The sequence below is a fragment of the Triturus cristatus genome, chromosome 6, assembly GCF_964204655.1.
Source record: "Triturus cristatus chromosome 6, aTriCri1.1, whole genome shotgun sequence".
NCBI lineage: Eukaryota > Metazoa > Chordata > Amphibia > Caudata > Salamandridae > Triturus > Triturus cristatus.
In genome coordinates, this window is record NC_140589.1 from 1,540,079,251 (window position 1) to 1,540,100,433 (window position 21,183).

Below are 21,183 nucleotides of genomic sequence, written 5' to 3' on the forward strand. Positions count from 1 at the left end.
TTAAGTAGGGTATTTGTGTCACGGTTTGTATTTGCATGGAGCTAAAGGGACCATATATTTTTCAGTGACTTCACACCGGGAGGTGACTAAGTAAGACATGGAGTCGACGTGCACCTGCTTGCCAGGAGAGCTGTCTGGTGCCTGAGGGAGATTTGAAGTTAGAATTCTGCTATTTCCACCAGAACAACTGTGTAACAACAACACCTTAGGTTTGGCACAGGTAGGGAGCAAGAGTCAGTCTGGGTGTGAATAAGCAAAGGTGCTTGTCACATGCTAGGTGCCAAAACATACATTTGCTGTTCTACTTTGATGTACTGTGGCAGTTGCTAATAATTTAAAACCTTATGCAGGCCACTGTGTCACTCTGCAGTAGCTGGAGACACTTCACATCAAACATGCGCATGATGCTTACAACCAAAAACACCATGCTCGTTACAGCAACCTTCCCAGGTGTACGAGAGAGTCTAAAGCATACAGAGAAAGCAAATCTTGTCTGCCACTTCGGAACAGTGCAACATACAATGGCAAGACTTATTGTCTTTCTTCGTATAGTAATGAGATGAGTTTAACGTGCACGCATGTGTCTACAGTATTTGAAGTCATAGCATTTAAAATGTGTTTATGCAGTAAAATTTAATAATTGCATTATATATATATATATATATATATATCCATATATAACCTACTGGCAGCCACAGGAAGAGTGTTATTTCATTTACCAATAACTTTGATATCGTTTGACGGAGCCTCATGAAATTTTCAAAACTAATTTGGCACTCACTTCAGCTGCTGTGTTGAAAATTTTTGAGTGATCCGTCAGGGTGGGGGGGGGGGGGGTGGGGGATCAGAGAAAAAGGGGGGTCCCAAAACGCGCTTTCCCAGTGTTAATGTCCATAGGAAACTTTAGACACGGCTACTGCCCGAACTGCTGAAAGTAATTACACCAAATTTGGCAGAAAGGTAGCTATTGGTCCAGAAAGAGTCCTTTGTAGGTCTCGCCTAGGCAGCGCGCATGCGCTGTTCTAGGAAAAGACCTTTAGGAATCGGTCTGCAATTTTCAGCATCTTGTGCACGTCAGGCATCCACCTTGCGGGAGCGAGCAGCGGTGCGCAGGGTGCTATCTGTTGTGGAGGATCATGTTCCCAATTCACGGTTGCTTTCACTTTTACGGCCGCGAGGCCGCGTTTTTTTTTTCTTTCGTCTGAGTGCAGAGCGAGCTTCGTTGCATGGAACTCCTGGATAATCAGAGTTATGTGGTGCGTGAACGTGTCTCTGCGCTGTTGAATGAAAGGCCACTTTGTGAAAATTAGATGACTGTTCTCGGTGCACAAACTCCCTGTTCCAAAAGTTCCAGTTTTTTAATTTTTCATTGGCTTTGTTTTACTTTCCTTCATTAACGCATCTTAAAATGTCTCGTCTGGGAATTATCGTGACTAAAATAAAACATTCTCATCTAAAACTGGAGACGGAGACCATAAGCTTCACAGACTCTGGGTTCACAGCTTATTCCCATGTGAAGATATCTTATTTTGGTGAGACAGGAATTTAAAGGGGCCACTCTGTGAATGATTTATGTAAAAGTTTAGTGATAGCATGTACTGATCCCGAGAACATTTGACGTTGCTATTTTTCTCACCCAGTTTTTATTTACAACTCCCACTCCAGCCTCCGCCTTGAACGCAGGGGTTAAGATGTGCGTGTGATCGGGTACGTTTTTTCCTTTTCAATGGAGGGCCCCTTTAGGCTGTCAAACTGTGCTGGGGGCATCTTCAGCCTTGGGAAGCATGCCTTTACCATCAAGTCTCCTGAAATTATCATCGAGTCTCATTGTCACACAATTTTGTCCTTCTGCTGTTTGATATTTTAAACACGTCGATATTTAAAGTGTGTTTTCTTTTGCTGCGCCCCATAATGCAGGAAGCCTAGCTCACAAGTCGAAACAAGGTGGTTGCCTTTTTCAATTTATACGGGGTGTGCCACATAATATAAAACGGGCAGCTAGGTCAGTGATCCTCTGATTATCCTTTCTTTCCCAATTTGCTTTTTTTTTTTTGTTGATACACTTGAGTTTTCGCCGAGGGATGGGGGTAGTTTTCCTTCTCTCAAATCGTGAGTCCGGGTGTTTGTCACATGCGCCCTTCCCCTCCCCCCCCCCCCCCCCCCCCCCAAAATGGCAAGCGAGCCCTGACCTATTATGTAATATGTACCAGAGGGGGGCGGCTACTGGGGGAGCTTTAGTACATGCCTACCCCACTCGGGAAGGGGGCGCTCGGGGCTCTCAGAATTGTTGAGATTCTCAGGTCACTGATCTTCCTCAGGCGGAAGAGTTGATCGAGTTGTATATAAACATTGTATATTTATGTACGAATTCATTTTTATGTAAGAGCGCTGTACCCCGCCTCTTAGCGCTCAAAATGTAGGCGTTCGGCAGGCACGTTTATGCACCACCAGTGTCCTGTTGAGAATGTACCAGTGCATTGGAAAACATCTGAGGCGTAAGCTTACGCTCACACAGGGCTTTAAGTGGGGGGGGGGGGGTCTCTCAAAAGGGCGTGGTCAATGCAATTAAGGGCGTGGCTTAAAAACACGTAAGCCAAAATCTGTGTTTAGCAAAGTGTGCCGCCCAACTTGTATTTTACTGTTCCTGTCATTGCGTCCAGATATATGATACAAGTCACATCATACCTACAGGTCAGGACTATTGACTTTGTCAATGGTTGCTAGCGTGCGCGTAATGCCCATTGGGCTCAAAGACCTTCAGCCCCCTCCCCCCAGTCATGTGTCAGCCTGGCGCTGAGACAGCTTCCCGGGCACGCACACAGCCGCACCCGAGTACTTCACAGGTCTTTAAAAGACCATTTACATGTTAATGAGGCTTTGTTGTTTTTTCACCCCTTCTTAGAGACCCTGCATCTTCACTCTGACGATTGCAGGAAGAATTAGCCCCCCCCCCCCTGAAATTTCACTCTAGTTGCACCTCTGGTTGCTAGTTGCATAAGATAAATAAGCAGCAACTATGGCTAGTATATAATATTTCCCTTCCTCTACAACGCTCACCACGCGCACATCGATGTGCCTGCTGTCACTGCAGTCCGGGGAAAAAAAAACTGACCGCCTGTGCCAGGGCACAAAACAGAGCCCGAGACCCGTTTCGAAGACCCCTTAAAAAAAACTACCGGTGCTCAGACCCAGTGAGACCCGGCCCACTTAAAGCCCTGCGTTCACGTTATGTCATTTGTGTTCCGGTATCCTAGCACCCTTGTGGCCCCTTTTCGCCCGCAAACCAGCTCTTCACACTGCATGGGGAGGGGAGGGTGCCTTTGGTTAACAAGCATTGGCATAGCCAATAGGTCTCGCCTTTGGGACCTTATAAGTGTTTGGTTATCCAGCACAATATCCTTGGTGCAACAACATCAGCTGTTGCATGGGTAAACACTTATAAGGTCCCAAAGGTGAGATCTGTTGGCTATGCCAGTGCTTGTTGTTAAATGGTGTAAATCCGTTCAGTAGTTTCTGAGTTATTTAAAGACATTTCCAGTTGTGTGTATCTATAGGGATGCGGTGGATCAGTGACCCCTCCCGATCTCGTGCTGAAATCTGTTTGGCTGCCAACACTTTAAACCAAGAAGCGTTGACTACCATCTTGTGACTCGGTTGAACTGAGTCACAGAAAAAAAAGAAATGGGGGGGTTAGGGTAGAAACACCCTGACTCCCTATGGTGCTTTTGGGTGCAGCAATCCATCTGTGTGGGTCTTACTGGGGGTAACAGGAGGGTAATTGGCCCCCAAGGACCCTCCAGAGACAAGGGCACACCATCCCCCAGCTAGGAGTGTGCCTGTCGGTGTATTTGCAGAGTGGTGGAGAAAGGGAGCATGTCCACCAAAAACCTCTCAGCAAACCCACTGTGTGAGACTTACTAGAGGTAACAGGAGGGGTAATTGGCCCCCAAGGACCCTCCAGAGACAAGGACACACCATCCCCCAGCTAGGAGTGGGCCTGTCGGTGTATTTGCAGAGTGGTGGAGAAAGGGAGTGTGTCCACCAAAAACCTCTCAGCAAACCCACTGTGTGAGACTTACTGGAGGTAACAGGAGAGGTAATTGGCCCCCCAAGGACCCATAATAGCCTAGAGGACTTCATTCCCCTACTAGCAGTGCGCCCGGAGGAGCGTTTGCAGAGTGGTAGAGAAAGGAGGCGTGCCTTTGACGACTGATCAGCAATCCCGTTGTGTGGGACTTACTGGAGGTAACAGGAGTGGTAGTTGGCCCCCAAGGGCATCCTTGGGGGCCAACTACTCCTCCTGTTACCTCTAGTAAGACCCACACAGTGGGTTTGCTGAGCAAAGGCCACGCCCCCTTTCTCCACCACTCTGCAAACGCGCCCCCTGGCACACTTCTGGTTGGGGAATGAAGTCCACTTTACTCTTGAGGGACCTCGGGGGCCAAGAAGACCTACTGGTACCTCCTGTAAGTCCTACACAGTCTTATTCATGAGAGCTGGTTAGAGGCCAGCCCCCGTTCTCCATCACTCTGCAAGCGCGACTACTACTTACAAAAACATAGAAATTCACTGAAAAGAAACAAAGGTTAGAAGGACGTTATAGTTAGGAATTAGCATTTAAAAAAACCTGTGTGTACATGGGTGTGTGAGTGCCTGTATGGGTGTGTGAGGGATTTTCTGAGTCTATTAGTGAGTGTGTGAGTGGCTGTATGGGCGAGTGGTTTTCTGGGTCTGAGTAGGTGAGTGAGTGGCTGTATGGGTGTGTGTTTATGTATGTGTGAGTGGGTGAGTGTGTGAGTGCGTGTGTGACTGGCTGTGTAGGTCACCGAGTGGTTTTAGGGGTCTGTGAGTGGGTGTGTGAGTAGCTGTACAGGTGTGTGAGTGGTTGCTTGGGTGTGTGAGTGCCTGTGTGTGGATGTGTGAGTGGTTCTCTTGGTCTCTGAGTGGGTGTTTGAGTGACGGTATGGGTGTGTGTATGCAAGTGAACAGTGTGCTGGGTCTCTTTGTGGGTGTGTGAGTGGCTGTATGGATGTGTAAGTGGGTGTGTGAGTGGTTGTGTTGGGTCTGTGAGTGGATGTATTTTTTTTTTTTTAATTGGGATCTGGTCCTTGGATCTGGCGCATATTCACAGGGGTTGAGCTGAGTGGCACAGTGGATCCTTATGCGCCCCCAGAAAAAGTTTTGGGACAATTTCTTGGTCATGAGGGGTCCCTCACAGACCCCTCAATCAGTCCCATGGGGTAGGATACCCCTATCCAGACCCCTTCTATTCTATTTCGAGTTTATTTCTCCCTCTGCCCCCTGCCACCCCACCAGATCAATGGCGCGATTGACAAAATGATGGCCGCAACTTTTCTCTTGAGTTGCAGCCAGCTAATCATGAAATTGCTGTTGCTTTGTGGCTCCACGTCTCTAGATATCCATAAATCTTTTTTCTTTAATAACTCCAAAACTACTCAACAGAATTGCACCAAATTACAAAACACTCTTTCTCGGCAAAGATCTAGCTTTCTGCCAAATTTGGTGCAAGTCCGTTCAAAGGTTCGAAGGGCTGTAGTCGTGTCTAAACCCAATCCCTCCCACCCCCACTTGACGAATCACACCGAAACATTCCAGCCAACAGCTGAAGAGACTGGCACACTAGTTTTGAAAATTTCATGAAGATTCGTCAAACAAAGCCAAAGTTATTAGCAAAACAAAAAATGCTTTTCCTATGGAAACTAGGCCCTAACTATAACTACCTACTGGCAACCGATCTATATAGTGATATATAGATAGATAGACTATGCCTTAAACATTGTATTTTTTCTAGTCCCTAACATGGAGTTGCACCATGATGTGAAGAGTGGAGCAGTTGACATGCATCGCCCAGCTCAGGAACCCTGCTCAGGAGGGGAAGCGAAGGGGCTGCTGGGAAATTGAATACTAAATAAGCCAGAATTCTGAACCATTAAATTGCAGTTCTTCAAGCATTGGTAAATGCCAAAATATTAGCTAGTCTGCATCGGATACCATGCTGCGGGGAGGTAACAACCAGGCAACATCGGGCACTGACAGCCTTTCAATTGTGCAGACTCCCTGCTTGCTGTCTCTGCCTAATTCCAGCTACCACGGGAAACTAAAGGCCCGTGTAACCTTCCATGAAGCATTCGAAAGCCAATTGGTCTGGCGTTGGCTGCTAGCTTTAATGCCTATTTTGTTTTGTCATTTTTGTAAAATTTTGTTTAGGAAAGTGCCAGGCCCTCGTCAATATACAATAACAAAATAGGATAAAAGCAAAAAAATGTTTGTGGCCTGAATAATCGCACACCACAGTAGGCCCTGGTACTGGAGGTAACTACTTTCTGTGTGGCTAATGCCTACCGGGAAAGTGCTGATAACCAGTGACTGAAGGGGATGACCTAAACCAAACTCCTCTGTACTGTATGTAGGCGGAATGTATTTGTAACATGTCTCTAACAAACAGCTTCTCCTTTCTATAAAGACTGCTCTCAAGATGAGACCTTACCTGGTCCCTCTATTATTGCATTTCCCTAGGCCTCTGCCTTTGACACCAAACACTGCCATTGCTGATAGGTTTAACTTTAAGACGCACAACATACATGCGTATGTCGACATATAAATTCATTTATAAAGACAGAGCAACATGACTAAAAACATCCATTCACATTGACCAGCAGACAAGCATGCACCTATGTGTACAGACCTTTGTGCATCCATTTACATAGACCACCTGCTATGCAGGCATCCATAATCTCTAGCTAAGTGGCATATTCTGTTCTTTTGGTGGATTTATAGCACTCTTTGTCACTCTGAGATCATCTCAAAGAGCTAGATGTGACACTAAAGTGCAAAGGAGGGAACAAAAGAGGAGGTGTGAGGAAGGACCCTGTGAATGGAAGGAGTTTTCCTAAACTGTAGAATTAGTTGGTAGCCGACCCGCATCTGGTTAGAGGGAGCTGGCTGCAGGAGAGAGTAGAAGATCTACATCAAGGATGGGCAGGAATCAAGGAATCATTGGGTTGAGGTTGAGGAATCTGAGACTAACGGAGAGTTAGGAATGGTAGACTGTCAAAGAGATGCCAGGACAAGCCAGTAAGTGCCAGGAACCCATGTCTACAAACTAACATACAGACAATAATAACACACACAATATAACAAACATGCCAGCAGCCATAACGTCCCACACAACAAGCATACTGTAAGACGACACACAAGCAGGGCACAGATAGAGGGAAAGTTGGAAGATCGGACAGAAGGAATAAAGGATGCATGTTTGGATGTAGGTTCCATGCGCACTTTAAATTTAGACCAATTGCTGAGAAAATGTATTTTGATGCGGAGTAAAGATTGAGGTCAGTGCCTAATCCATTCTTGACCCCCTCCTCTGACGAATAGCTTTTGCTGGAGTTTGTAACACTTTTATCTCCATATTGATTGATTCACTGCCTTCTTTGAAATGTATGTATGGGTGAAATTTATAGAGTGCACTGCTACCCCATGGGACGTCCTGGCGATAAAGGGTTCTTGCACATCTGGAAGGAAATGCTATCTCTGCTGGAAAGCCAAGTCTCAAGTGCTTTACTGAGAGTTGAACGAAGAGATAGCTCGCACAGTTAACAGAAGGGAGTGCCATACTTTGGCCATCAAGAAGAAGGCGTAGCCACCTAGTGGACTTCTGCTAACAGGAATTTGTATAAGATGGACGGAATCCAACTGGATGGAGTGAGATGTTATGCCATGTGAACCAGGCAAAATGCCTTAAAGCTGTAGCATCTATGTTCATATAGCCAATGTAGATTTTTGAGAAAAACAGGTAGTGCTTGGCCCGAGGGCAGATTCAGGATCAACCGGGCATTTGCATTTTGTACCTTTTACAAACAGTGACTCAGCTAGTCGTTAGACACAGAAATAGTGAGTTTTCTGTAGTCTGGTCTAGGGGTGATGAGTCTTTGTGTTACAGTTTTACACGAGAATGTAGGAAGGAGTGGAAGGATTTTTCTTCACAATCTCATAATCCAAAAGGATCCTGCAAGTTTGTCAACATGAGCCAACAAGAGGTTTGAATCAAACTGAACGCCACGATGTTTTGCATATTTGACCAGCATGGGTATGTCCTCAGCTCAGGGGGCCACCAAGAAGAGGACCAGAGGCCAAATGGAATGACCACTCTTCAAAAAATGCAGTGGTCATTACCTACACCAGCCCCAGTTATTGGGGCGTTTTCCCTCCCAGCGAGGAAATTGATTTAACTGGTTATGTTGGCCTACACGAATTTACAGATTATTCCCATCATGGAAAGTCCACTCCCACACACAGGTGTAGGTTTACTGAAATGGAAACCTTTGTGTGAGTAAATTGTTTTACGAGCCTAGTGCAAACAGTCCATTTGTATGTGTAAGCCAAACCTACACATGCAAATACCTTTGGAATCTGGCCATGTGTATCGTTGCCTGGACTTTTCCTTTACAAATCATTACAAAATGGATTGGTTAATTGAATAAAGAAAAAACTGCTATTCCCAGAATGCATTGATTTGTTAAAAGCTAATAACAAAGTGTCCGGCATAGATGGAGCATCCCAGCTAAACAATTATTTTCATATTCCTGCTTGCTAAGTTTGTGCATCTTGACATTCCACAATATAAAAAATGCAACAAATCCAACGCATATGGTTCTTTCACTCTGCTAAACCTATACAATCATGATGCATTGTTTTAGTATTTCTGATTGTGCACGAGGTAAATGTTTTTGCGCTTTGCACCACTTAACACGTTCTTTTTAATTCGTTGCCATGCCCAGATGTCTTGCTGTGTATTTTCATATCTGACAGTTGCTTCCATGTAATCAATCATTGCAAGGAGCTCTGTTTTCAAAACATGTCATCATTATCCAGAAAAGCACAAAACTATCAAGAAACGCTTGAATGAAAGCGTTCTGTCTACAAACGCACTTACAAACATGTTAAGCCATTTCTGGGAAATGTTTTCTCTAAACCAGTTGCAAAGCAAATTAACAAGTGACTTCCCTCCTCCGAGTCCCTTGTTGTTTTTTGTTTATTGTATACAGCAGGTTGCCATGAATGACGTATGCACTGTCACGTAAGACCTAAACGGAATGAGATTCTGGAGAAAGAGGCCCTTTAACATACAATGCCGGGTGTGTGCACCAGTTTTCTGCACTATGGGGGCACTGTAGTATTCCAAAAGAAGGCGCAGACTCTTGTGCGCCCTCATGATACAGATACGGTGCACACAGTGCCAGTGCTATCTTTAGGGGACTTCTCCTCGTTCGCATGGAAGAGTCGCCCCATGTTAATGGGTGAAACACTTTGCCTCTGCACCTGCACCCTATTATTGACGCAAGCGCATAGGTCATAGGCAATCAGAATGCACCCTTCTGTGTGACACAATAGGGTGGTGCACAGTAAGTGCAACCCCTGCAAGGGGGAAAGGGGCTCAATGGACCCCAATTGAGTGCCAGCTGAAAATAAAACACGCATTTGCATAGCAAATAGGTCTCGCCTTTGGGACCTTATACGTGTTTAGCCATGTAGCACATTATCCATTGCATTATCCATTAAAGACATCCAAGTTTGTGCATAGAGTATGCAGAACGATGCAAACCTGGAGCACATAGCACTGGTAAAGCAAAGTGCATATAAGAATGGGTGCACAACACGTGCAAAGAATGTAAAAGAAGCAGAATCCACGGGTACACGCAGAACCCAGAGTAAAGTACGCAATGACTACAAATTTAAGTTCTTAACGTGCAGACAGTATACTAAGAGCATCGAGCACACGTAAAGTGTAGAATACACTTAAAAAATAAATGAAGAGTAGAGTGCACAGACGACACACAGAGCATAAAGTAACCGTAAAGCAAAAAAAACTAAAATGCAGACACATCATGGTATATTGCGCATAAAATACATGTTAAATACGGGAAACAAGGTGTATGTTAAGCAGAGTGCATGTGTGTACAGCAAATAGTAAGTGTAGAAACAGAATATACACCGCACAGCAGTGCACATGGCAGTATGTTGTATAACATATGCACAGCAAAGTTCACGTAGGGTCCAGTTGTAGAAAAGGGTGCATAGAAAACAAAGTAAACATATGTCGGAGATGCACAGCACCTAGACCACAGAGTATGGAAGGACACGAATTACAAGGAAACACATGGTAGTTTAGAGCACAGAAAACCTGGCTAGCACAAAACACATGCACAGGACTGCCAAGACGTACAGCACGGAGTACTCCGACAGCAAGGTCGAAATGGAAGTCATTCACATGTTGTTAGTGTGCTTCAAAAATGGTGAAAAGACATACAAACATCCGACTATGCGTAAATCAAGTACCAGTAGAAGAGAGTACAGAGTGAAGCGCACACAAGCAGCAGAACTACATGTCTTTGTAATGGGTTGGTTCCAGTACCTCTAAGATCTAGATTATTTTGTTGCAGTGAATAGGTCCTAGAATGCACCAAACAGCTTACTGCTAAGTAAACGAGATTCATTTAGGCACATCTCTCTGAAACTGTTGCTGCTTGCTCCTGTGAGCTCCGCTCCTGACTGAGCAGGTTATGATCTGGGCTCTGGCTGAGCATCTCCAGGAGCTGTAGAGACAGAGTGTGTCTGCAGCAGCAGCGGGGCTGGCCGGGCGCAAAGCTTGTTAGCAGAACACTGGTTCTGTGCAGGACACAGGCAACCACCGCAGCCTTGGCAGGGCAGCCCGGCGGAATAAAGACGCTAGCCCCGAAAGAGCCAGTCTGGGAGGAGCGGTGATCTTCAGAGGCAGGTCTGCCTTTAAGAGGCGAAAGGAAAGTGAGACTGTAAGGGGGAAGAGACACGGAGGGAAGAAACGGAGACAGCACGAGGCTGCCGAGGGAGGAGGAGGAGACAGCCTGAGACAGTGGGGTGGTGGTTGACCAGGAGGAACCGTGAAGACGTTGTGATGGACTAGGCTGCGATGGGAGGAGGGGCCATCGCATGTGTGACGGGAGGAAGCGTGAACGTGTTGCGATGCTCAAACAAAAGCATCACTTAGTGAAATCGCAAGAGCCTCAACCAAGCAGCCAAAGGGGGGATTTTTAAAAGCAATCCACCAATAAAAAGCTAGCATTTCTGACTGGCACAACAAAGAATCAATGGCAATTGATGGGTGTGGTTTAAGCACATATTGTACATACAGCATGTATTGCAGACAGCGCATGCACACTATCTAAGCTCAACCTAAAACAGAGCAGCTGATTCAAACTGCTTTGTATTCCACTAATGCTCTTTCCTCGGGCAGCGCAAGTTCAGGACACCCTGAGGCAGAGCATTGCTTGTAACAGAGGCTCACTGATCCGGTTTGCACCTGACACACCACGAGGAGACTTAATACAGGCCCGGCTGTTTTAGAAATTGGCAGCAGTTTATCTTTAGCCACTAGTTCAAAATGGCTGTCAATCAAAATTCGCTGAAGGCCATCATCAGCCAGCATACTATGTAAAAAACGTGTTTTTCTCAAGTCATGCTTTCTACCTACCCCATTGCTTACTAACACAGAAAGATCTACCTCTGCCTTTGGTCCTCGTTGAAACATTTGTTGCCAGTTGCACCTAGGATTTAGTTACAGTTAAAACCTCCCTTCTGCTGTAAAGAAAGGTCCCATTTATGACTTTATCTGGTACACAAGTCTATTCCTTGTGTGTTATGCCACAAACTTAGTTACCAGGGCACTATAAGGATGATTTGTTTTTCTATAATGTTTTTTTATTTTTGTTTCCATGTACATGTTCCCAGTTGGGTGTATAAGCCACACCCACTTGTCTTGTTGGTGCCCTGCCAAAGTCTTTTTTTTTTTCTTCTGTTTTCTGATTTTCAGTGGCGGGTGTTTGTTCTGCGCTGTAAAATCAGCGCGAATGGCACCATGCGCAGCGCATGTGGGCTCAGCTTCTTTTCTCGTCGCTCGACCCGAGCCGCAGCTTTCTCAACGCAAATGGATGGTATCTCAACACAAGCTATTGTGACCTCCCCTGTTGAAAAATCTGACCACCCCATTGAGAAATCTTGTTGGGAGGTGGATTTTCCTCGCTCGCGCTTGCCAATTTGACGTTGGCAAGCACGAGCAAGGAAAAAATTGCACTTCGCGTAGCGTGCTCTGCGGAAAGCACTGCGAACGGAGCCGAGCTCACATCCAAGGCCTGATCTAAACACATTCCAATACACTTTGATGGTTGTTTGCACCCGGAGATAAAATGCCTTAATTTCATTTTCAGGCGTGGTGTGGGCAGGAAGAACAATTCGATTTTTGGAGCCAATAGTCAAACATATTTCACTAAACATGAGTGCTAAAGCCAAAAGCATGTAAGGGGCAAGGCTCTTTAGATTCTGGTTTTCATAATAAACTTTGAAAGTAAGGGGCTGTGCTCACTATACAAATATATATCATGGTAGCCCTAAATCAGGGTATGGCATGTTGTGTCGTGGTTCCATGGGAGGCTAAGTAAGCTGTGAACAGCGAAGTATCCCTTGCCTGTGTTCTACAAATTACGTGGCTCAGAAGGAGAGCAGTTTGTGGTTTGCACAGTTTAATGATTTTGAGAAACTGATGGTAGAAACTTTTAAGTGATGCAACAAGGCTGCATTTTCCCCGGAAGCTAGTGGAGTTGCTTTAGAGGTTGAGGGGAACAGACTGAAAAAGGCCCATGAGCCAAGCAAACTTTGAATGGACCGCGGAGGGCTTAAGCTGCATAATTTCCCAAAAAATGGATTGGCACTTGGAAGCAACTTGGGGGGTGGGGATGGGGGGGGGGGGGCAGATGTACATTTATAGGTAATAATTGTGGTTTATATTAAAAGCTGCTGTATTCTCCAGTCTGTGTGGAGTGCGCGGAGGGTTGTACAGACGCATGGTCGAAGAGGTCACATGGCAGAGACCTGTAAAGAGGTTTACAGCATAGCGAGCTTGCAGCAGTAAAGCACAAGAGATTGATTGCACTGCTTGCAGCCAAGTACGCCTGTGTAATGTTCATGGCTGCCTCACTGAGCCACTCCCACCTGCAGCCTCTGCAGCACTGAGGGCACCGCAGCAGTCAGGCTGGCCCCCACTTAGCTCAAGGCTTTACACATTTGTGAGATGGCCTGAGTGAGTGTAGTCTGCTGGCAAAGGGCCGTTGCATTACATTTGGGATGGTGATAAAATTCAGGCCTCGCCTCTCGGTTTTGCAAAGGAAACATCATTCCATGTGTAACGCTACGTGGCACAAACATTGCTTTCTGCAATCACTGACAATTGCAGCTGAGAAGATGTACCTATAGAATGTAAGTATGAGATGACTGCTTTGTACATAGGGAAAGGGCCATGACGATGCACACTTTTACCACAGTTCCCACACTTGAGGTGTGCCGCTTTAGGTTTCACCTATGTGATTCATAATAAGCTGCTGATATCCGAGTTGACTACCGGTAATTGGTTCAGTACCTGATCAGCACAAAACCTGAATAGAAAATGTATACAAGACCAATTTTTATATTCAATTAAAAAAATAACAAGTAGATGGCAGTATTGTCTTGTTCTTCCAGAGAGGCAGTTACGTGAGATCTTCACACAGCTCGTGCAGGCACACTAATATACCTGCCCAAAACAAAGTCATAAAATCGAGTTCAAGAACTTAAGTCCACATAAAATGTTGAGTGAGATCAAATGGATACTCCTTGGTGGCGTCAGGATGAAAAGATCAGGAATGTAGCAAAGCTGTTTCAATGCGCGCAGGCAGGAAAATTAAACAAAAAAATCAGTTCCACACAACAGCGGGTGGACACAGTAATTCAACACCGGCAACTGATAAGAACCCACTTTTAACCCCTTCCCTGCTCATGACGGAACCACTCCGTCATGAGCCACGGTTGCGCTGTGCTCATGACGGAGTGGTTCCGTCATGCTGCGGCCGTTGGCCGCCGCTCCGCCCACGCGGCGCTAATTCCCCGCCTGTGCGGGCGATTAGCGCAGTGGGCGGAGACGTGACGGAACTACTCCGTCATGAGCACAGCTCAACTGTGGCTCGTGACGGAGCGGTTCCGTCACAAGCACAGCGCCACCGCGCTGCCCCCAAACCCCCCCCCAGCGCCGCGGCGGAATTCCTGCCGCGGCGAAGGGGTTAATATATGTTAAATACAAGAGATTTCACAAGCACAGCGCAAGCGCTGTGCAGGCAAAACCTGAAAATCCAGTGTGACTGGATACGTTTTTTTAAAAATGATGCTTATTTGGTGTAAGCAGTATCTTGACATTTTTGCAAAAACTGGTTACCTTTCAGCAGTTGATTGCTTTTTTTTAGCCATTAAAGGAGGGGGATTTTTTGCCTAGACAGGACAGAAGAGTTTTTTTGTGCCATATCCATATTTACAAAGACGCTGTTCCCTAAACAGCAATTATTTCAGGAGGCCACTCGGACATTTGGAAATGCTATAATGTTGTCTGTAGTGAATTCTGCAGCGCCTCATAACTAGACACATACATAGTGAATATAAAATGTACGTACTGTTCTGCAGGGATGCTTCCTGTTTAAAAGGGGTGCTTTTAAAGGCCTTCTCAGGTGAACAGTGTGCAAAACTGAAACAAAGACCTCTTTTAAATCGGATTAATAGAGGAGAGTGTCTAACACAGTGGCATTCACAATAACACACTTTGCAAATTGCAGTAAATTACACTTAAGTTTTTTTTATCTTCAGAACAACGTACATGAGCATAGTATTATCATGTTTCATATATTCAGGAAGGAGGACTTTAGTGGTTAATCATCAGTATTTTATTGCTTCTTCGTTTCATCCTGAAATATTACCATAGTCCTCTAATGGTATACTTCAATAGCCTTCGCCACCACTTGTTTGCCCCTTTATTGACCAGTTTGCCTGGGGATTATTTTTCAAGGCTTTAGTACAGTGTGGTCTGCCCAGGGGTTCCTGTGGTAAGCAGCGGTTGGTCTCCGGGGCGCTAGGTGGCGCACGGGCAGGACGGCCGCACTGAAGTGAGGCTCTGTCAGCCCAATGTTTTAATCCTTTTATTTATCTTGTTTTTGGACTCCATGCTGACTTGAAACGATGAACCCAGCTGTCTGAAGCCTGGAGGCGGACTCGCTGAGCTTTGCGGCCGCATAGGACTGCTCGGCTTAATATCGCGGCCTCTGGAGGGCTGGACTGAGGCGGCCGTCGGAGCGGAGTGGTGTGCTGGAGCGGCGTCGGCCGGTAAGACAGCCCGCAGCTGCCCACGAGGTCGCTAGGCCCGGAAGTTCCATCGGGCGGCGACGAGGGTGTGCGGGGCACCATAGTTGCAGACGGTGGCTGCCGAGATTGTTCATCTGTCAGTGGCGGTTTCTGACTGGCACGGCATCGGCGGGAGAGGCTTCGACCCGCGCCGCAGCCGAGGGGGTGAAGGAGGTGAGGCTGGTCCGGAGCGGAAGAGGAACGTGTCCCTTGGGGCTGCCCTGCGGATTGCGGGAGTGCCGGCGGTACACGCGGCGCTTCTGGAGCTGCGGCTGGGGGCCTCCCGGCTGCGGAATTCGCCCGCAGCCCATTGAACACTGCAGGAAGGAGAGTGCGCCTTGGTGAGGAAGCGCTGTGTGGTAGTCGCGGCCGGACTGGTGAGCGCGGAGGAGGAGTTTTGCCTGCTCTGGGGACTGGGGGCAGTGTGCTGCTGGCGCTGCCTGTCTGCTGGGGGAATCCTCCTTGTGGTGACATTTGTGTACAGTGGCCTTGCACGATAACTGCCGGCTCCACACTAGCTGCTGCGCCGTGTGTCACACGCCTCAACTGAGCACAGACGTGGGCCATTGTATTGGGAGCCCCACCGCCATTAAGGTGCATCACTGGGGGCGGCCTTTCGGGGCCTGTGGGGACAGCTCCACAGCGGTATTCTGCTGCCATCACAAGACATGATGTGCCTGTCTTAGTCCACCTCCCGCAGACTGAGAAGCTGCTTATCTAACACACGGGGACATAGGATACTGCGGCTGGCGGGAACCTCGACCTGGGGGTCGGGAGGAGCTGAACGGCATGGCCTGGTATAAGGGCACTGCGGAGCTGGGCGTGTTGGGTGGCTCCATCCCCGCAGTACCTTGAATATTGTCGGACGGGCTTGGACTGGTGGTGGTGGGCCCCAGCGGGGGCCGGACCGCAGGCAGAGCGGTTGGAACCTCGGCGCTGTATGCCTCCGGTGTCGGGGGCAGGCTGCTGTACAGCCGGGCTCGACATTGCAAACTGGTAGTGGGGGCCGCCCCCTTGGTGTGCAGCGTTCGCCCTTCGAAGTGGACACTGAGGGCACCTCTGTTACATCGATTGACTAGGGGACCAGAGGAGCTAAGTTGCTTGCAGTCACTTTATTTCTCTCTCTCTGTCATCAGTAGCCATGGGCAAGTCGGACCCTAAACAGCCAAAGCTGCAATTTGAGTCTCTGAAAAAAGGTCCTCTTAGCTTGCCATAATTCTGGCAAGTTGGGGTTGCTGCAGTGGGTGGGGGTGGGAGGGAGGGGGGGTTGTTTTGTTTCCTGCATGACAGTCATATCACACGAGAGTTTACTTTATGTCTTGGAGGCAGTATCCGATGCTTCATTATGCGATTACATCATGTATAGCCAGGACTGGATTTCTCGTTGAGGGGGGGCTGCGGAGGGGCATCCGAGTGGGCCTCATGTAAGTTGTTGACACATGTTGCGACATATGACGAATGATGAAGCTGGAGCGTTGAATATTCTCAGTTGGAATGTCAGGGGCATGGGGGACCCGAGGAAGAAGAGGCACATAATCACATATCTGGACAGGCACAGGATACACATAGCCATGCTACAGGAAACGCACCTTGCGCCTAACCGACCAAGCGCCTTTGCCTAAAAATGGGCGGCCTACAGATTCTTCTCTTCCTATTCATCCTATACGAGAGGTACGGTTATCCTTGTTAAGAAACAGGTGCCATTTCAGCTCGTGGGTACCACCTGTGATCCACAGGGCCGTTACTGCCTGATATGGGGACGGCTGGGATCGGTAACAGTCACACTAGCTTGTTGCTATGGGCCTAACGTAGACACACCGGAGTTTTTTACATCCTTATGGGCTAGGATATTTGATATAGGCTCTAGCCACGTTATTTGGGGGGGAGACTTTAATGTAACATATCACCCAGGCCAGGACAGATCGCACCCTGCACCTCATCACTACACAAAGGCGGGCGCGGCGCTTCAGGATATTATGGCTGCTTACCATGTTGGATGCATGGAGACACACCCACCCACACGCTAGAGACGGAACGCATTTTACGGCACAGGCGGCGTCATGGGCTCGTCTGGATTATTGGTTGTTATCCCGGGAGTTGGAACCTGCGATAGTTTCAGTGCAGCATCTAGCTAGAACGTACTCAGATCATGCCCCAGTTAGTATCACGTTGGCGTCGGCAGACTTCTACGCCCCACGCCGAGTTTGGCACTTGCACGCTCCTATTTTGTTGGATACGGTGTTTCAAGCGGAGCTGAGGGATGAGATACAGGATTTTTTCGTTCGTAACAAGGGCTCTGTGGCTAGTGTGGAGACTATCTGGGAGGCGTTTAAGGCCACGCTCCGGGGATTCTGTATTGCTAAAGGAGCGGGGGTGCTTAAGAACATAGTGCGTACACTGAGTAAATTGGAGGGGGAGCTCCGATCGCTGGAAGCAGTGAGCCCAAGTAGCGCTACACAACTCAAATTCAGGGAAACGCTCCCGGAATACATGGAGGCCGCACAAAGGGAGACTCGAATCCGGGGAAAACTATGGGTGGCGCGCTGTTATGGAGAGGGAGGTAGACCCGGTAGGGCCCTGGCCCAGCTGATAAGCCGGGACCGGCATTCTGGTTGTGTGTTAGAGGTAGAGGGCACGGTTCATGGTGACACAGCCCATATTCTCCAAGCATTCACACATCACTACGCCCAGCTGTATACTACTCAGAGGGACAGTGTCTTGGATTTGGACAGTTTTCTGGATGATGTGGCATTGGGCTGGCTGAGTGATAAGCAACGGGAGTTTTTATGCGCACCCTTCGAGCTGGATGAGGTCAGGGATGCTATCATGAGTATGCAATCTGGGAAAGCGGCGGGGTTGGATGGCATCCCTATAGAGTTTTATAAAACATACATTGATCTCATGGCCCCAATCCTATGAGAGGTGTATGAGGAATCTCTGGAGGTTGGCTGCTTGCCGGCATCTATGAGGGAAGCTATCATTGTCTCCCTTTTGAAACCAGGGAAATCGCCCAGGCAGTGTGACTCCTACAGACCGCTATCTCTCCTCAATTGTGATGCTAAAATCTTAGCCAAGCTCATTGTCACTCAACTGAGTATACTCATGGAGAATTTGATTCTCCCAGATCAATCGGGGTTCGTGCCCGGGATAGCCACCTCTCATAACTTACGAGCGCTTTTTACTGTGCTCAATAATGTCTCACCAGACTTACCGATAGCCGCGGTATTTTTAGACGCCCCCAAGGCGTTCGTTTCCATAGAATAGAATTATATATTCGGGGTTATGCTGCGGATGGGTTTCCCGCAACTCTTCTTATCTTGGATCCGGCTGTTATATCATTTGCCGGTTGCCAAAGTACTCATTAATGGGCAAACGTCGCAGGCCTTCCATATTACCAGAGGCACAAGGCAGGGATGCCCATTGTCCCCACTGCTCTTTGCCCTGGCAACAGAGCCGCTGGTGGCACGATTAAGACAGCGACACAGTGACAAGGCTCTGCGGTGTAATATGCGGCAGATACTGATATCGTTGTATGCCGACGATATTACACTCTATATCCGGGACCCGCAACAAATCCTGAACCTGATATTGTGGGAATTTATACCCTTTGGGGTGCTGTCGGGGATTCGAATCAATTGGGGGAAATCCTGTATCTACCTGCTGACGGCGGGTACGGGACAGTTCCCGTTAGACAAACTGTTAGAGTGGTGCGAGGATGAGCTGCGATATCTCGGTATTTGGGTCACGAAAGATAGGGAGGAATTCATGCGATTGAATTATGGCGTCACTATGACTTGTATCACCGAAAACATTAGTCGATGGATAGCTCTTCCCCTCTCTCTGGCGGAGCGGGCTTCCCTCATTAAAATGGTGATCCTCCCCAGACAGCTTTATTTATTTTTAAACATCCCGTATCACCCTGGGGCTTATTTCTTCAGAACACTCCGATCTGAATTGACGCGCCTGATATGGGGAGGAAAGCAGCCGAGGCTGCAATGGGAGGTACTCACCCGGCCGTATGCACAGGGAGGGTTCGGAATACCGAATTTTGAGCTCTACTACTTTAGTGCACAAGCCCATTATGCATGGTTTTGGGTGAAGCAGCCGCGGTACATGCCGCAAGTTGCGGCTGAGCACTGGCTCGCGCATCCTACCCCATTAGAGGGGGCACTCTATGACTTGAGCCCACTTAGAGACTGTAATCCGACCACGCTCACCTGTACTGTATCGGCCTGGCAGCGTATTGGGCGCCTGCTGAATGTAACTCTGCTCTATTCCCCCTTGTTGCCTCTTAGTTATCACCCGAGTATACCCCTGCTCCAGGAGAGACTGTTTCATCACTTTAAAGAGCGTGCACGCATCAGCACGTGGGGGGACTTATATCATAACGGTAGCTTCCGCACGATTGAGCATATCTTCCAGGGCATGCGGCAGACTCCGATGGATGTTTTTATCTACATTCGCCTTAGACATGGAATTTGGTCATTGACCCCAGACTTTCCTGCGGAGCCGCAGACCCTAGCTCCGCTTCAGCTTATGCTCAAAAACACGACGTGCAAGCGACTGGTCTCCCTAATATACAGGACAGTGCACGTGCAGAGGGTGACTCCGGCCGCTCCATCCCGCGGGCGCTGGGACGCTGAACTGGGCTTCGCTTTGTCGGATGAACAATGGGAATATTGCAGTTTGCAAACTGAGAGGGTATTGGCTAGTAGTAGGCTCCGTCTACTCCACTATAAATTTTTACACAGATTGTATTATACCCCCGCCAAGCTGCACAGATTTAACTTGCGTGATTCGGACAGCTGTGAAAGATGTCGGGCTCCTGGGCGGACTTCCTGCACCTGGCGTGGGAATGCCCGAGAGTGCGAGGCTTTTGGGGACAAGTCTTCGAAGCGTTGGCACTGATGACGAACACACGGATGGAGCCCACACCATTGATGGCGATACTGGGGTATGTTACGCCCGTTCCTGCGGCGAATCGTAAATATGTTGCACTTGCCCTTCTCATGGCTAAGAGGTGAGTGGCTTGTCGCGGTGGAAGAGGGCGGGCGCCTAAGTTTAAGGATTGGATTGACGATCTAGTGATTTGTCAAGAACGGCTCGCCACGTATGCCGAATTGCTCCCTGTTTCCTCTAGGCCTAGAGATATCTGGGCTCCTCTAAAATGCTATTTACTATCCCATCCACCTGGGCCTGGCTCCTCTGGCGCCGCTGAGACTATGCACTGAGGGGTTCTCCCGTTCTGTTCATGTCTGGGATGACCCCTTTGGGCTCTATCTTTCGCATTAGGACAGGTTATATTCGGGAGTCCAAGGATGTTTGGTGGTATGGGTCTTCTTTAAAAAGAGGTGAGGTTATCCTTGATGTGCTGTAGGGGGGGGAAAGGCTATCCTAGAGAGATGGAGGGGGCGTCCATGCTATCATCATGGAGTGTGAGCCCTCTGACCATCAGCAACGGAAGGGTCCCTCTTGGCCCTGTCAAGATCGAGTTCCCCTATGATGGACAGCTACCCCACCGCATGATTATATGGTTATAAAGAAGGGCACAGTCGATAGGGAAGGGCGGGGAACAGATTGGGTGTGCAACGCTGTTACTCATGTCAAGTGTAATGCTGATGTAATGCTTAGATGTGCATTGTTCCATAAACTGATGTATTATTGTTCAGTCTGTAGCCTCCTACCAAGGGATGAGGTACTGAGTACTGCCTGTAATGTTAATTTGATTGACTGTCTGTTGTTAACTGGATGAAAACAATAAACATAAGTTTACCAAAAAAAAGCAGCGGTTGGTCTCTTGCGGGTTTGTGACCATTCCCAAATATTCATTCTGGTCGTGCTTGTGAATTTAATGTGGGTAATGAGAGCACGTTGGGTGTAATTGTCTTGAAATCTGTCTCATGCATATTTAGTGTATAAAATCAAAGATATGCT

The 21,183-nt window shown here is 47.8% G+C and overlaps 1 protein-coding gene across 2 annotated transcripts in view; it reads left to right on the top strand.

Annotated features, from left to right (window-relative positions):
• Window positions 1-21,183, top strand: part of SPTLC3 (serine palmitoyltransferase long chain base subunit 3) — a 638,325-nt gene that overhangs the window by 396,820 nt on the left and 220,322 nt on the right. The window lies entirely within an intron of this gene.